This window comes from Schistocerca cancellata, chromosome 12, assembly GCF_023864275.1.
Source record: "Schistocerca cancellata isolate TAMUIC-IGC-003103 chromosome 12, iqSchCanc2.1, whole genome shotgun sequence".
Taxonomy (NCBI): domain Eukaryota; kingdom Metazoa; phylum Arthropoda; class Insecta; order Orthoptera; family Acrididae; genus Schistocerca; species Schistocerca cancellata.
The window spans coordinates 117,862,330-117,881,344 of NC_064637.1; the positions used below are offsets into that span (position 1 = coordinate 117,862,330).

The following is a 19,015-nucleotide window of genomic DNA, read 5'->3' on the forward strand; positions in this document are numbered from 1 at the left end:
GCGTCTGGAAAGGTAGTGTTCGACAGCAGTAAGGCCATGGGCATTAGGAATGTTAGTGTACAGGGAGGTGGCATCAATAGTGACGAGCAGGGCACCGTGTGGTAAAGGGACAGGAACTGTGGAGAGTCTGTCGAGGCAACTCGCTATGTCCTCTCAGCAATATGAAGCATGGCCGCACATGGCAACGTGATGCCCCACCATTCCCGAAATTCCAAACAGAAATGCGACGAAAAACGAATGAGAAGAGCAAACACCAAGCAAGGGCAGCCTACGTCTTCGTAGCTGCGCATGCACAGTACTGCCTGTTTTCTGGTGCTCTCCGGGAACTGCTCAAACGAACGAGAGTGAAAGATAACCAGTGTAAAAGTTGTGTTTAAATTACTCATCGACTGCATGTAAACGGACAAATAAATAAACAAAATAAATCGACGAATAAATGCACATAAGAAGGCGTGCTTTTGAAAGTTCCGCCAGTAGTAATTTTAATACAGCGTATCGATAATGAAACTGCACATCGATCGATATATCGATTATAGAGTTGCAAGTGGGAAGGTTTGAAGACGATACACTGAGTGCGTGTTTACATTCTCATCGTAAATATTTCGTTAATATCCTAGACAACAACCGATTCACCTGCTTCTGTAACTGTAAGTTTATTTCTAAATTGTGGGTGCATCATGTTAAACTGTTGCGTACAAGTGAATATCCCCACTATAGTGCTGCTAACTTGTGGCTTGATCGTTCTCTTGATGTGTTCGCCAAGTTATTTACTTTTTGTTGAAATCTGTTTTTGGTTTTTAGTGTCAGCAGTCGTGATGTAATGCTGAAAAGTGCAGAAACTTGTGGAAGTCGCGTGCCTTGTATTAAGTCCTTCAAACTAAAATGTCTGAAACCAACAAATGATAATGCAATGAATTTCCAAGAGTGAAAAATGCTTTAATGAATTCATTTGTTGTGAGCAGCAGTCTTGGTAATGGCTCTTATATGCAACTATCATCGGGCTTTTGTAGTGTGTTGCCCGCCCATCCTTACATCTCCACAGTTGCCCACATATTGCTATAACTTATTTTCATTTGCTCAAATTTGTAATGAGAATGAAACATCCATAAACATTCCGAAGAGTACTAAATTAACTTCTTGATATTACTTGAGGTTACGTTAACTTAATCGTATTTACGTTTTGTGTTAGTGAAATCTGTTTGATATCAAATCTCACTATTGTATATATTTCTGTGTTATTTTAGTACTTAAATATTAACAATACACCTCATTCTTTGTTAAACACGAACAAAATTTTTGTGTTCTCCTTTACTGAAGTTCCTTCGTGCCAGATAGTTTCGTCAGAATACAGTGCTCAAAGTAAACTTGAACTTGTGTTTAAATTTCTGCACTGCCCTAAGAGTTCAGTAGTGCCCTTGTATCTGAAAACTTTCCGCACGAGTTTCGTATTAGGAGCTATTTGGCTTCATAGTCCTAAATGCAGACCTTCAGATAGTACTGGTAGTTTTTGTTACAAAGTAATTTGACGATGCTTGCCTTTTTCTATGCATTCAGAAGAAACTAGGTATAACAAATGAACCCATTATTGAGTTCTGGAGTGACATTTTATGGGAACTGGACTTACATGGATATTATTCTCAGAACATAGAACTAAAAGTTATGTGGTGCGACACGCCCCCCCCCCCCCCCCGCCCAAACCCCTCTCGCCTTAATTCACCAAAATACTCTTCAGAGCCTTGTCTGCCCAATATACATAGATTTCCAGAATCTACAATGTAGTTTTAGTGTTCATGATGAAAAGTGTGTTAAACATGATAAAAGGCATAAAATATTGCATAAACATGACATTTGTGGGCTCTGTGAAGTATCAAATACATATCTCCCAACATAAAGTGACTAGGGCTATGCTGCAGATCAGTCTATAAGTATCTCATATCCAACGTAAATAGACTAGGGGTATGCTGCAGATCAGTTGTATCAGTATCTGGTGTTAGAAACATCCTGCATAAACATCTTCCAATTTTAAACAACGGGTTAAGAGCAAGTATGTTCACAAATGTTATTAACTGTTGCAAATGTTTCTCTTCTCTTAAGAAGTAGTGCAAAGTGTAAATATAGTGTTAGGATTAAAAAAAATACTCTCATAAGACTTACAGGGCTTAACAGTAGTATGGAAAGAAGCCAAATACTTGAGAACACATGTATTTAACAACTTTACAACGTGAGTTGTCTTATGGGTAATGTAGTGCATGAAAATACATTAAACTTATTGCTAAAAATTTGTAGGCGTTCATAAAGTGGATTTTAAATGGAAATTGCAACTAATCTACCATCCCCAGTTTTGTATTTCAGATTTTGATATGTAGTTTCCAATATTTGCCAAAACTTAAACTACAGATTTTTAGCTCTTGATGTGCAATTCTTGAGGTTTTGCACACATTCATATCAGGGTGGTCAAAATAAATGTGGCATTCAGAACTTTGAACAGAGGATTACTTTGTAGTTATGGGTGTTCTTCAGTACTACATCAGCCAACTGCTAAGAGTAGTAACCAGCTTACAAATTGCAGGGTTCAAGGTTATGTTGACAGGGTACCATGGCCACTTAAAGTTAAGGAAAAATTCACCAGGTCAAATATTTGTGAAATTGTTGCCAGATTTTTCCTAGCCAAAAAGCTTTGAAATAATGTAAAGTATTGTATGAGTAGCAAAGCTACCAGTTTCTATACTTTACAGCTAAACAGTTTCAGATATGTAGTGTAAGGTAAAGAGAATGCCAAAGACCATTGCACCAAATTATACTCCTTTTCGAAGTCCTATATCACAAAATGGACAGTTCCACTTTTTTTGTCTTTAAGCACCATATGAAAGTGTTCATTTGTTGCTGCAGGACTGTGTAATTTGCTTCATAGGGTTTTCTTGGGAATAGTCTTGAAATGACAGAGTAATGCATACTAAAATGCTTTCTAGAGTTTGATTGACTCATTCTGTGCATGGACAATAAATTGGAGTCAGTTCGCAGTGACTTTGGCCACTACAGCATTTTGAAATTTAGTGTTCTCATTGCTAGTGGGTATGCCTGATACCGAGGCAAGTCCAGAACTGGTGGAAAACTTTGCCCAGGTTCATAAGCATTCAGCGAATGTCTTAACTGAGGATCCGAAGCCTCTGGTGGGTGTCTTACAGGTTACCCAGCCTGCCTGATCAAAACACGGTAAGAAACTGATCATTACAAAAAACCAAACTTACTGTCCACATATTAGACAATAGAATCTAAATACTGCTGGCCCAGTCAGGTTGTAGCAGATGGAGGAGGAGTTGCTAAAAGAGGCTGTTCAAAATTTAGCTTGGATCTTCTCCCAATGACCAATGGAAAGAATATGATGGTCCACTGTGGTGCAAAAAATTTATTGTTCCATGATGATTTTGCATACATTTCTAACCCACCAATTGCCATCCTAAACTTGAGAAATGTACTTACCGGGTTGTTTCCAGATCCTGTGTAAACCAACAGGAATAAACTGATGGTTTTCCATTATTTCAACAACAATGGAAATGGATGCAAACTGCACTGGAGCAGGTTGATCATGTTCAGTTTGATTTTTCAACAAAAATTTATTTGACATTTCACAAGTTATCATAAAATTTGTGGAGGCCAAATTGTGTGAAAATGGGATTCTCATTTGTACGTTGCAACCTTGCTCTAGCACCTAATTGCTTTGCTGTGCCATTGACGTCACTGCAAAAAAAATAGTAGTAGTAGTAATAGTAATAATAATAATAATAATAATGAAACCTTAAGATCAAGCAGACACAGCAAACCCAGCTAAATATCGCCCCATAACATGCCTACCAGCAATCTACAAAATATTAACTTCAGTCATTACACAGAAATTAATGACACATACAACACAGAACAAAATTATAAATGAAGAACAAAAAGGCTGCTGCAAATGAGCACGAGGATGTAAAGAGCAACTGATAATAGATACAGAGGTGACATATCAAGCTAAAACTAAATAAAGGTCGCTACACTACGCATACATTGATTACCAAAAAGCTCATGGTTACTACATATATTGGAAATATACAAAGTAGATCCTAAATTGATACAGTTCCTAAACATAGTAATGAAAAACTGGAAAACCACACTTAATATCCAAACAAATTCAGATAATATCACATCACAGCCAATACAGGTTAAGTGTGGAATATACCAAGGAGACTCATTAAGTCCTTTCTGGTTCTGTCTTGCTCTGAACCCACTATCCAACATGCTAAATAATACAAATTATAGATATAATATTACTGGAACATACCCACACAAAATCACACATTTGCTATACATGGATGATCTAAAACTACTGGCAGCAACCAATCAACAACTCAACCAATTACTAAAGATAACAGAAGTATTCAGCAATGATATAAATATGGCTTTTGGAACAGACAAATGTAAGAAAAATAGCATAGTCAAGGGAAAACACACTAAACAAGAAGATTACATATTGAATAACAACAGTGACTCCATAGAGGCGATGGAAAAAACAGATGCCTTTAAATATCTAGGATACAGACAAAAAATAGGAATAGATAATACAAATATTAAAGAAGAACTAAAAGAAAAATATAGACAAAGACTAACAAAAATACTGAAAACAGAATTGACAGCAAGAAACAAGACAAAAGCTATAAATACTTATGCTATACCAATATTGGAGTAGTGAAATTGTGTAACACAGACCTAGAAGCACTCAATACACTTACACGATCACAATGCCACAAATATAGAATACATCACATACATTCAGCAACAGAAAGATTCACATTAAGCAGAAAGGAAGGAGGAAGGGGATTTATCGACATAAAAAACCTACATTATGGACAGGTAGACAATTTAAGAAAATTCTTTCTAGAACGAGAAGAAACTAGCAAAATACACAAAGCAATCACTCATATAAATACATCAGCTACACCACTGCAATTTCATAACCACTTCTACAACCCTCTAGATCACATAACATCAACAGATACGAAGAAAGTAAATTGGAAAAAGAAAACACTACATGGCAAGCACCCGTATCATCTAACACAGCCACACATCGATCAAGACGCATCCAACACATGGCTAAGAAAAGGCAATATATACAGTGAGACGGAAGGATTCATGATTGCAATACAGGATCAAGCAATAAACACCAGAAATTACAGCAAGCATATTATTAAAGATCCCAATACCACAACAGATAAATGCAGACTTTGCAAACAACAAATAGAAACAGTAGATCACATCACAAGTGGATGTACAATACTAGCAAATACAGAATACCCCAGAAGACATGACAATGTAGCAAAAATAATACATCAACAACTTGCCATAAAACATAAACTAATAAAACAACACGTTCCCACATACAAGTATGCACCACAAAATGTACTGGAGAATGATGAATACAAATTATACTGGAAAAGAACCATTATAACAGATAAAACAACACCACATAACAAACCTGACATCATACTCACCAATAAAAAGAAGAAATTAACACAACTAATCGAAATATCCATACCCAATACAACAAATATACGGAAGAAAACAGGAGAAAAAATTGAAAAATACATCCAACTGGCTGAGGAAGTCAAGGACATGCGTCATTAGGATAAAGTTGACATTATACCGATTATACTATCAACTACAGGAGTCATACCACACAATATCCACCAGTACATTAATGCAATACAGCTACATCCAAATGTATATATACAACTACAGAAATCCGTAATTATTGATACATGTTCAATAACCCGAAAGTTCCTAAATACAATGTAACATATACCATACAGTTAAAAGGAAGTCACGCTTGATGAAGGTCCGCGTCACTTTCCATTTTTAACCAGACCTAAGGTCTGAGAAAAATAGAAATAATAATAATAAAGTCTGCTCAGCTTGTATTTGTCTTCAAAATTGAAAAGTTGTAAAATTTCTCCAGTCCACCTCTATAAGTAAGCGATCAGCATTTCCAACTACTATGCAGAGGACTTGGGTTTGATTACCAGCATTGTTAGGAATTTTTCCTTTCTGGGAGGCCTGGAAAAGGACGCACTCAGCCTCATGATGTTACGTGAAGAGCTGCTTCAGTGAGACGAAGCACCAACGTGTCCACACACACACACACACACACAAACAAACAATCTCCCTGATGGCTGACTTAGATCTCTTGAACAAGGTTCCCCATCGGATCAATCGTCAAATATTGTCATGGTGACACCGCCTTATACAAAGATCCCTGATCCGAGAAGCCAGATTCTGTCAGCTTTGTACTTTCATTACATGCATGAAAGCTCATGTTGGCATCAATCAAAACAAACTGTTGCAAAAATGCTGTCATCATATTGTCAACAAGCCAATTCGAAGTGAATAACTATTAAATTTTTCTGTCATATCTGTCTTAGGCAAAAACGAAGAAAAACACTATTACATTTCAGTCCATAAAAACACACAACAGTAATCATACCTTACACGAACACTGGTGCATAAACCCCCATAACAATAAATCAACACAACTCACTCACGAAACAGCACAAACTTCCAACTACTACTTCACAGAATGATTACACAAAGTTAAATGACGGAATATCACACGACACAAACATCATCAGAACTGAACATCCACTACAGGAACACGCAACCAAATACAACAACACACCATCAAAAAACAAGACTCGACTCAAAAACACAGTGACATAACACAACACGACACACTTATGCCAAAGGTCAAAGCAGACAGGTGGAATCCGATGCTTCCCTTTTCCAGGAATTTCAGTTTCGTTCCTCAAGTATATGTCAACAAATAAACAGAATTGTTATGAATTCCAGTAATACTCTTTGATAGGTCTTCATTGTTAGCTGGGTCCATGATGAAATCTTTGTCTTACAGCCAAAGTGAGCAGTTCAGCAACAAAATTATGTTTAACAATGCCTTGGAGATCTTGAAACAGTGTTAACACTTTCTATTCTCCACAATATCTTTGATACAGAATGCTCATAAATGTATGTAATACTTGCATTATATAATGCTAGTTTTTGAATATCCTAGAATGAAGAAGTTTTTGCACCTTAATTCATGAAAATCTTAACTAAAAATTCCAGGTGATTTTTAACTTCTCTGCTGGATACAAAATGAAATACCAGTCTACCAAGGAATCCTGTTTTAAACATTACATGAAATTTTCTTTTAAAGTTTCAGTTGAATCTTGAACTATGATAAGCATTTTTGTAGCCATTATCGTTTGTTGCTTAAAGACTAGTCCCAAAGTGTCTCCATAAAACAAATTACATTTTTAAAATATTACATATTCTTGTACAAAACAATGAGCTCTTTCAAATTATAGATTAAGCTAAGAGTTGAGATGTCCCTTTTATGACATACAGGGCTTCAAAAAAAGAAAAAAATATTCAAAATCTGTTGGACCATCTTTACTACAAAATATCCTTAAACTAAGTAATTGTAATTCATAGGACTTGGTAACTTAGCTAATTGTAAGGATCTTTATTATTTTACAACAGAGGCCTTCTTAAGGTTTTTAAGTTTGGAAAAAAATATTGACGATACTTGATAAGGTATTTGACCTGGCTAATTATTTCTCAATTTTAAAGTGGCATTGATAACGAGACTGTTCAGTGTTGAATTCTGCAATTTTTGAATTTGTTAGCACAGTTTGCAGTGAAGTGATGCAGCAACTGTCTCAGGGAGATCACTCTTAGGTATTGGTACTATGTAATCATTTGTCAAAGATGATAAAATTCAGTATGCTGCATACTCATTGACAATCCTCACACAAATGAGTGTAACATCCTAAGTATTGTACATCAGGAGCTAATTGTTGGCTTCTGCATATCAAATTCTGACAAAATGTGAGGCCCAAGTTGGTGTCAAATGCTTCAGTTCACAACAGTTGCTCTACATAAGTTGCTGGGTTTGAAACAATTAGAAAATTAACTTACTTTGCATACTTTCATTTACTGCTGTTACTTTGAATAATTTTGTTTGCAATTCCATATTTAGACACAAGGTATTTATAACACAAAAGACATGCAGTAAGGTTAGTACCTGGTGTCCACCTTTAAACGCCTATGGGCAACAGTTCTGTAGACAGCTCTGTAGCCTTCAGTGCAGAAGAATCCGGGTTTGGCTCTCAGTTCCACCTCAGATTTTTTGAGGCAGGGTGGTCTCAGCCCTTATTAGGCAGATGAGGAGCTACTTGAATCAAGAAGCTACAACATCATGAGGATTCATCTACTGACAGTGACTGCTCTAGGATCTGTCAACATGCTGATGACGTGTCTGACAATCATAGATCACACCTCGTACTGCCTTGTAGGCACCAGTCCACCATTTGGAACAGGCCTAATCCCTAAGTGGTGTTTTTGTTATATAGTTCAGTACTTTGCATTAATCTGTAATTTTTGTTTGGTTCTGGTGTACAGGAAATCAGGTACAGTGGTGTTTCGTGTTTTGAACTTTGTTTCTCACAGTTTTACTCGTCATTTGAAGTCAGACTGTAGTAGAGTGGAATGTATGTGTTGTCAGACACATGGCATTGGGCATGAACCTCCGCTTTGTCCACCAGTAGTCTCACAGTAGTCGTCTTGTTAAAAAAAGAAGTTACTTGTACTCTCATATGGAATTTGTTGTGAGTAATCGGGCACAATTTGAAAATGGTAGTGTTTGTACATATAACACCAGAAACAAAAGTAGTCTCCACTATCTGCAATTTGATGTACACTTGCAACTTGCACGTATAGGACCAACATATACCTCCACAAAATAGGTAATTGGTTACACCTTCCAAGGAACATTTTGTGTATGTTTATAGTCTGAAAATCTCTAAGGCTTTTGTTTATATTACATAAAGAAAAGGTACACAGGTGTGAGTTAGTAATTTCCATCCATCACTTTTTACACATTACGTTAATAGAAAGGAATTCTTCTATGGAATGGGAATTGTCAAGGGGAAATTTTCTAAATTTTTCTTTGCTGTCTGTCAGACATTTGGGCCAACCGAAGCGTCCGATCCCACCCGTCGGCTTTGACCCGTGATGTAAGGCTGTTGTGGTGTGTGACGTCATGACGGCGCGGAATTTAGTTTGTGAGAGTGGCGTGTTTGTAGGTGTCGTTTTGATGTGATCGGTGGTGCTCTCTGGTGGTGTGTTAGGTGATGTTTTTGGTTTAGTTTGCGAGTGTGTGAATTTTGGTAAATTGCTTTTTTTATGTCTTTGGTAGGTGTGGATATGACTGACAGGGTCAACAGTTTTCGGTCGTCGGCTATGATGGGGGACAGTGCGTTGTTTCTAATAAAATTTCTTCAACTATTCTGATTTTTGGATGAAGTCGTGAAGTGTTCAGTATGTCGTGAAGAAATGAGGCTTACTTAAAGTTGCGGCTTCACAGACCAGGGACGGCTGTATGTGGAGATGTCGTAAGGATAACAGGTCAAGGGAAGTGTTTGATCCCAATGTGTGGCTGTGAATGTTGGTATTGGTATCGGGAGATGTTTTTGAGCTATATAGGTCAAGAGAAGTGTTAGGTCCTAATTTTTGGGATCGGGAGCTGCTGTTGAGCTATATAGGTCAAGGGGAGTGTTTGATCCCAGTTTATGAGATCGGGAGCTGCTGTTGAGCTATATAGGTCAAGGGAAGTGTCCGATTCCAGATGATATTGTGTTTAGCGGGATTTGGGGAGTTTTGTGATGTCAGTTTTTTTCGTGGTTTTGTATGGGGGTGGGTGTCTAAATTTGTTTGTATTTAGTTTGTCCTGAGCTTGTCCCGTTAGTGTCATTAGGATTTTTGTGGAACGTTTGTGTGTTTGTTTTTTGTTGTATTTTCGTCCTCATAATGTGTACGTAACAACTTTATATGCGCCATATTGGAATCGTGGTGTATGGTCGTTTCTGCCATATTTGTGATGTCATGGGTCAAAGCAGACGGGCGGGATCGGACGCTTCCGTATTTCCAGACATTTTATATCACTGGGTTCAAAAATTTTTGTTGCAGCATTCTGCACCCCATTTTATGCTGAAGACAACCTTAATTTGGAGTAATGAATGCAATTTTTCCTTCTGGTATCATAATTATGTATATCACTGTTCATTTTAAACTGTAGTGGATTATTTATCCTGAACGTCATGAGGGAATAAATATACTATGAAGCAGAAGTCAGAATGCCCAGCTCCTTAAACAGATGTCTACAGGGTGATCGTGGGCAAGCACTACATTTTATTCTTACAGCACATTTTTGCACTGAATACTTCTTTCTTATAGATGAGTTACCCCAGACCATTATTCAATACGACATTACTGAATGAAAATATGTCTGCTTAATGATTTGTCTCCTGGGATTTGCAATGATTCTAAGTGCAAATGTGGCCGAACTAAATTGTTAAAAGTATTCAAACATTTTCCAATTTAAATATTCAGTGATACGGATATCTAAGAATTTTGAAGTTGCCACACTATTTATTATTTCCTCACCATGTGTCTCACATATCATTGATGTACCTCTAGATGTGCAGATATGAGTATGTCACATCTTTTTAAAATTGAGGACAAGACGTGTCAGTGTTACTTTTAAGACATTGTTTACCATTTTTCCCATTTCTGTATGTACTCCTGGACTGATTACAATACTAGTGTCATCTGCAAAAAGAACCAATTATGCTTGTTGTGTATTAGACTAAAGATCATTTACATATATGAGGAACAACAGTGAACCTAAGATTGGGAAACTCCCATACATGATTTTTCCCTAATCAGAATTAAGACTTGTCACTATTTTGATTAAATTACTAATTTCTGCATTCTTTTGGTTATGTATGACATTACCCATTGGTTGGCTATACCATAATTTGCCTTGTCAAATGCCATATATAGGTCACAGAAAATACCAGCTGGTGATATTTTATTATTTAGTCGATGTAATATCTGGTGAGGGAACATATTAACGGCATTCTCAGTAGCACAACCCTTCTGAGAACCAAACTGTGATTTGCTGAGGATATTGTCGTTTCTAAGGTGAGATATTATTCTAGAATACATTACCTTCTCAAAAATTTTGGAAAACGAGATTGAAAGTGAAACATGTAGGTAGTTATTGACATCTTTCTTAAAGATGTTTTTAACAACAGCATATTTCTATCTCATAAAAAATGCCTGGAGTTAGTGAGACATTACACATTTCGGATAAGACCGGGTTTATTATATAGTATCAAATCTTTAGTACTCAATTGGAAACACCTTCAAAACCACATGCGCTTTTATTTTTGAGAGAACGTATGATTTTCTTAATTTCAGAAGGATAAGTTGGTGATGCATTCAGATGATTCAGTTTTGTGTGAGTTACATTTTCAATATACTGCTGTGATTTTTCTCTTGAACTGTTTGTCCCTATGCTTTCTACTTTGTTTAAGAAATGATTATTAAGTATGTTTGCTACTTGTGACTCGTGATTTATAGCCTGTGTTCTCTTCATGCCTGAACTTTTTGTCAGCACACTTCATTTCTGTGAAAGATTACATTTGAGACAAATACTTTCAGAAAAGACTTTGTACCATTTACATTTAGTATTAACAAATTTCTCTTTCAGAAGTACTTTTCTTGCCGTTGTCAGTTTGCATTTTACGTCTTCCCTAGCTCAGCCATCATCTATTACTTTGCTGCTTAAATACAGTACTAAAACATATCTACAACTTTAAGTGTTTCAATTTGTAATCTAATCCCCTCAGCATTGCCTGATTTAATTCGAGTACATTCCTCCACCTTTACTTTACTTTTTGTATGTTCGTCTTATAACGTCCTTTCAAGACTCCATCCATTCTGCCCAACTTTTCTTTCAAGACTTTCTCTGTCCCTGACAAGATTATAGCATAGAGTTTTAATTCTTTCTGCGAATTTTTCTGTGGTTTCTTGTGATGCTTGATCAGGGCGAAAATTGAATAATATTGGGGATAGTCTACAACCGTGTTTTACTCCATTCTCAACCAGTCCATCCCTTTCATGTTCCTCATCTCTTATAACTTAAGCCCGGTTTTTGTACAAGCTGCATATATAACCATTCGCTGTTGCATTTTACCCTGCTGCCTTCAGAATTTCAAAGAGTGTAGTCTTGTACCATTGCGAAAAGCATTTACGACTGGTATAAATATGTGTATCTCTTATGATAAATCGTAAGGTCAGATACAATAACATGAAGTTATTCCATTGTATTGCACTTAAATGAACATCTTTGACTTGTTTACTAATCCTGGAGATCTCTCTCTTTGCGATCCATGGGATAAGACTAAGGTAATTTAATGTGTGTGCCTCCTGGCCACGGTTATAAATTATCTCCTGCGGGCTGGTGTTAGTGCCTTCTGTAGTCTGGTTGTACAGCTTGGCAGCTTCAGGTACTTACATTTCATTGAGAAATTTGTTCCTGACAAAAATAAGTGCTCTCATTGTTATTTGTTGGTGAGTAGGTCTGTTTGCCATTGCTATGACTTTAATTTATTGTCCAAATGTCATTGTTTGGAAGTTGTGCATTTGTCTTCTGCATAATTTCAAAGGCAAAGACAGATATTTGGTGCATGTAGGCTGTAATTCATTTCACACACTCTAATAATAAACTGATTACTATACTTAACTGCTTCTTTGGGTGTACTTGATATTGTGAACAACATGCGTGGTGTGTAGTCTACACATTATAGTAGTAAATTTAGCTTTTTTGAGAAGGTGAGTGGTGAGTATGTGTACAGTGCTGTGTGTTTGTGTCTCTAAGTGTGATTGTATACCTCTCAGCGTATTTCTTGTGATAATCTGTGATACATCAGTTCGTTTAGGTTAGGGTGAAAGAGGACAATTTGGTTGAGCATTGGCAGAGTCAATGAATATGTGTCAGAAATAAAGGCTGTGGTACCATATTGATTTGTAGCATAGTCTTAGTGCTAATTTCATTTTTCCATTATAACTAACTACAAATGAAATGTAAAGTCAGAAAAGCTGTTTTATATAGCAAACAAATATGAATTTATTGGTGCTTTTTATGTTGTTGTTGTTGTTGTCTTCAGTCCTGGGACTGGTTTGATGCAGCTCTCCATGCTACTCTATCCTGTGAAAGCTGCTACATCTCCCAGTACCTACTGCAGTCTACATCCTTTTGAATCTGCTTAGTGTATTCATCTCTTGGTCTCCCTCTACAATTTTTACCCTCCACGCTGCCCTACAATACTAAATTGGTGATCCCTTGATACCTCATAATATATGCTACCAACCGATCCCTAATTCTAGTCAAGTTGTGCCACAAGCTCCTCTTCTCTCCCATTCTATTCAATACCTCCTCATTAGTTATGTGATCCACCCATCTAATCTTCAGCTTTCTTCTGTAGCACCACATTTCGAAAGCTTCTATTCTCTTCTTGTCGAAACTATTTATCGTCCATGTTTCACTTCCATACATGGCTACACTCCATACAAATACTTTCAGAAACGACTTCCTGACATTTAAATCTATATTCGATGTTAACAAATTTTTCTTCTTCAGAAACGCTTTCCTTGCCATTTCCAGTCTACATTTTATATCCCCTCTACTTCGACCATCATCAGTTATTTTGCTCCCCAAATAGCAAAACTCCTTTACTACTTAAAAGTGTCTCATTTCCTAATCTAATTCCCTCAGCATCACCCGACTTAATTTGACTACATTCCATTATCCTCGTTTTGCTTTTGTTGATGTTCATCTTATACCCACCTTTCAAGACACTGTCCATTCCGTTAAACTGCTCTTCCAAGTCCTTTGCTGTCTCTGACAGAATTACAATGTCATCGGCGAACCTCAAAGTTTTTATTTCTTCTCCATAGATTTTAATACCTAATCCAAACTTTTCTTTTGTTTCCTTTACTGCTTGCTCAATATACAGATTGAATAACATCGGGGATAGGCTACAACCCTGTCTCACTCCCTTCCCAACCACTGCTTCCCTTTCATGCCCCTCGACTCTTATAACTGCCATCTAGTTTCTGTACAAATTGTAAATAGCCTTTCGCTCCCTGTATTTTACCCCTGCCACCTTCAGAATTTGAAAGAGTGTATTCCAGTCAACATTGTCAAAAGCTTTCTCTAAATCTACAAATGCTAGAAACGTAGGTTTGCCTTTCCTTAATCTTTCTTCTAAGAAAGTCGTAGGGTCAGTATTGCCTCACGTGTTCCAACATTTCTACGGAATCCAAACTGATCTTCCCCGGGGTCGGCTTCTATCAGTTTTTCCATTCGTCTGTAAAGAATTCGCGTTAGTATTTTGCAGCTGTGACTTATTAAACTGATAGTTCGGTAATTTTCACATCTGTCAACACCTGCTTTCTTTGGGATTGGAATTATTACACTCCGGGAAATTGAAATAAGAACACCGTGAATTCATTGTCCCAGGAAGGGGAAACTTTATTGACACATTCCTGGGGTCAGATACATCACATGATCACACTGACAGAACCACAGGCACATAGACACAGGCAACAGAGCATGCACAATGTCGGCACTAGTACAGTGTATATCCACCTTTCGCAGCAATGCAGGCTGCTATTCTCCCATGGAGACGATCGTAGAGATGCTGGATGTAGTCCTGTGGAACGGCTTGCCATGCCATTTCCACCTGGCGCCTCAGTTGGACCAGCGTTCGTGCTGGACGTGCAGACCGCGTGAGACGACGCTTCATCCAGTCCCAAACATGCTCAATGGGGGACAGATCCGGAGATCTTGCTGGCCAGGGTAGTTGACTTACACCTTCTAGAGCACGTTGGGTGGCACGGGATACATGCGGACGTGCATTGTCCTGTTGGAACAGCAAGTTCTCTTGCCGGTCTAGGAATGGTAGAACGATGGGTTCGATGACGGTTTGGATGTACCGTGCACTATTCAGTGTCCCCTCGACGATCACCAGTGGTGTACGGCCAGTGTAGGAGATCGCTCCCCACACCATGATGCCGGGTGTTGGCCCTGTGTGCCTGGGTCGTATGCAGTCCTGATTGTGGCGCTCACCTGCACGGCGCCAAACACGCATACGACCATCATTGGCACCAAGGCAGAAGCGACTCTCATCGCTGAAGACGACACGTCTCCATTCGTCCCTCCATTCACGCCTGTCGCGACACCACTGGAGGCGGGCTGCACGATGTTGGGGCGTGAGCGGAAGACGGCCTAACGGTGTGCGGGACCGTAGCCCAGCTTCATGGAGACGGTTGCGATTGGTCCTCGCCGATACCCCAGGAGCAACAGTGTCCCTAATTTGCTGGGAAGTGGCGGTGCGGTCCCCTACGGCACTGCGTAGGATCCTACGGTCTTGGCGTGCATCCGTGCGTCGCTGCGGTCCGGTCCCAGGTCGACGGGCACGTGCACCTTCCGCCGACCACTGGCGACAACATCGATGTACTGTGGAGACCTCACGCCCCACGTGTTGAGCAATTCGGCGGTACGTCCACCCGGCCTCCCGCATGCCCACTATACGCCCTCGCTCAAAGTCCGTCAACTGCACATACGGTTCACGTCCACGCTGTCGCGGCATGCTACCAGTGTTAAAGACTGCGATGGAGCTCCGTATGCCACGGCAAACTGGCTGACACTGACGGCGGGGGTGCACAAATGCTGTGCAGCTAGCGCCATTCGACGGCCAACAGCGCGGTTCCTGGTGTGTCCGCTGTGCCGTGCGTGTGATCATTGCTTGTACAGCCCTCTCGCAGTGTCCGGAGCAAGTATGGTGGGTCTGACACACTGGTGTCAATGTGTTCTTTTTTCCATTTCCAGGAGTGTATATTCTTCTTGAAGTCAGAGGGTATTTCGCTTGTCTCATACATCTTGCTCACCAGATGGTAGAGTTTTGTCAGGACTGGCTCTCCCAAGGCTGTCAGTAGTTCTAATGGAGTGTTGTCTACTCTGGGGGCCTTGTTTCGACTCAGGTCTTTCAGTGCTCTGTCAAACTCTTCACGCAGTATCATATCTCCCATTTCATCTTCATCTACATCCTCTCCCATTTCCATAATATTGTCCTCAAGTACATCGCCCTTGTATAGACCCTCTATATCCTCCTCCTACCTTTCTGTGTTCCCTTCTTTGCTTAGAACTGGGTTTCCATCAAAGCTCTTGATATTCATACAAGTGGTTCTCCTTTCTCCAAAGGTCTCTTTAATTTTCCAGTAGGCAGTATCTATCTTATCTCTAGTGAGATAAGCCTCTACGTCCTTACATTTGTCCTCTAGCCATTCCTGCTTAGCCATTTTGCACTTCCTGTTGATATCATTTTTGAGACGTTTGTATTCCTTTTTGCCTGCTTCATTTACTGCATTTTTATATTTCCTCCTTTCATCAGTTAAATTCAATATTTATTCTGTTACCCAAGGGTTTCTACTAGCCCTCGTCTTTTTACCTATTTGATTCTCTGCTGCCTTCACTATTTCATCCCTCAAAGCTACCCATTCTTCTTCTACTGTATTTCTTTCCCCCCATTCCTGTCAACTGCTTCCTTATGCTCTCCCTGAAACTCTGTACTACCTCTGGTTCTTTCAGTTTATCCAGGTCCCATTTCCTTAAATTCCCACCTTTTTTCAGTTTCTTCATTTTTAATCTACAGTTCATAACCAATAGATTGTGGTCACAGTCCACATCTGCCCCTGGAAATGTCTTACAATTTAGAACCTGGTCCCTAAATATCTGACTTATATCTGACTTACCATTATATAATCTATCTGATACCTTTTAGTATCTCCAGGGTTCTTCCATGTATACAACCTTCTTTCATGATTCTTGAACCAAGTGTTAGCTATGCTCTGCGCAAAATTCTACCAGGCGGCTTCCTCTTTCATTTCTTAGCCCCAATCCATATTCACCTACTATGTTTCCTTCTCTTCCTTTTCCTACTGCCAAATTCCAGTCACCCATAACTATTAAATTTTCGTCTCCCTACACTACCTGAATAATTTCTTTTATCTCATCATACATTTCATCAATTTCTTCATCATCCGCAGAGCTAGTTGGCATATAAACTTGTACAACTGTAGTAGGCGTGGGCTTCGTGTCTATCTTGGCCACAGTAATGCGTTCACTATGCTGTTTGTAGTAGCTTACCCGCACTCCTATTTTTTTATTCATTATTAAACCTACTCCAGCATTACCCCTATTTGATTTTGTATTTATAACCCTGTATTCACCTGACCAAAAGTCTTGTTCCTCCTGCCACCGAACATTTTATGTACATGTTATAAATTAAATATGAAAAACACAGAAGGGGTGGGGAGGGTGGTGAAGGAAGATTATCAATGTTTGAGATGGTGATAATAGCGACTGAAATCCAGTGTAGGTTCATAACCCAATTCTCTTGGGTATCACCAAGGGATTCACCAAGTTTATTTTTGCCATTCGATGGACTGGTCATCAACCATTTTATTTGCTCTCAGTTCATGAGACATTACATTGTGGTTGACAGTTTAACACAGGACATTGGCACAAAGTTAGATGATAAGAAATTTTAGGCGACTGCCTTTCCTTCCTTCCTGACCATATACTGAAAGAAACTTTCTCCTATAGGATTTGGGACTGCCACCTCTGAATCTAGTTCAAACAGTGGACACAGTAAGCAGATTCAGAAGGATGCAGGTTGGAATATCAAAAATGTAAGGAAAAGATAGATTGCTACTTTCTTTAAAGATGACTCATTAAGTTGCAGACAGGCTCTACTAAAAAAACAATTACACATAAGATTTTTGGCCACAGCCTTTGTTTAAAAAAAGGAGACACATTCATTTACACAAGTAAGCACAGCCCCCCCCCCTCCCCCCCACACACATCCACGGCTTCCATCTCCGGCAGCTCAGACGAGAATGCAACTGTCACATAAAATGGGAGCAGCAATCCGGACGAGCTGAGAAAGGGAAAGGGATAGCGGTATGTGGGTGGGGAGAGAGAATAGCACTGTCTGGCAGAGTGTGCAGGGACTAAACTGCCAAAGGCGCAGCATCGGGAAGCTGCGGGGCAGTGAGATGGCGTTGGGGGAGAGGGGAAAGGGGATGAAAACATGGCAAAAAAGGAGACGATCAGGGAAAGATGGGCGAGTCGTTGACAGAGGGCAGCACACAAAGAGGATGGGAGATGAGAATAGGGAGTTGATAGGATGGAAGGATTGGAACTTTTGGGTGGAAAGGTGGTGAATCTAGTCCCCATTATACAGGGTGTATTAAAGAAGAATAATTTGATTTGGCACATCTATATTTCTGAAACTAATAAACATATACAGTGAATTTTGTTTTTTGATGAACGGTAAACTCAAGAATTTTTTTTCATAAGTGTTCAATACGCCCTCCTTGAGTTGCACGGCATATGTCAATGGGGTATTCAAGTTGGTTCTACACTGCAGTGAACGTGTCTTGAGTTACAGTTTCCACAGCTGCTGTTATGCAATGTCTCAGTTGATTCATTGTCTTTTATAAATCCCCACAAGAAATAATCACATACAGTCAGGTCTGGTGACCTTTGAGGCCAATGCTGTGAGGCTGAATCATTTGGTGAAGTGTAACTGCCCCACCAGTCAGTAAGCCTTTGATTTAAAAATTCCCGCCTTTCCAGATGCCAGTGTGATGGTGTCCCATCCTATTGGTAAGTGAAGTCATTCGAATAAGTCTCCAATTGTGGAAAAGAAAGGTCTCGAGTATATTGAGATGTGTGCTTCCTGTAACAGTATTCTTGGCAAAGAAAAATGGACCATACACCTTTTCCTGTGAAAATCCACAAACCACATTAAATTTTGGACAGTTCCACTCATGTTGTACAAGGTCATGTGGTTATTCCGTACCCCATATTCTCACATTATGATGATTCACCTTTCTATTTAAATGGAATGTTGTCTGGTCACTAAACAGTAAGTGTGGAAGAAAACTGTCATCCTCCATCTTGCAAGAATGAACTTCCAGAACTCCACACGTTGTTTGTCACCTTCATGAAGAG

The 19,015-nt window shown here is 39.1% G+C and overlaps 1 protein-coding gene across 3 annotated transcripts in view; it reads left to right on the forward strand.

The window, feature by feature from the left end:
• Window positions 1-537: 537 nt before the first annotated feature.
• LOC126109798 (general transcription factor 3C polypeptide 3) overlaps window positions 538-19,015 on the forward strand; it is a 36,629-nt gene continuing 18,151 nt past the window's right edge. Inside the window, exons 1-2 of one of the 3 annotated variants that reach the window (XM_049914854.1) lie at window positions 552-647; window positions 802-970. The gene's annotated coding sequence lies outside the window, so the exon portion shown is untranslated. Of the gene's footprint in view, window positions 648-801; window positions 971-1,007; window positions 1,153-19,015 lie in introns of those variants that run through there. The other 2 variants (XM_049914855.1, XM_049914856.1) reach the window with 2 other exon arrangements.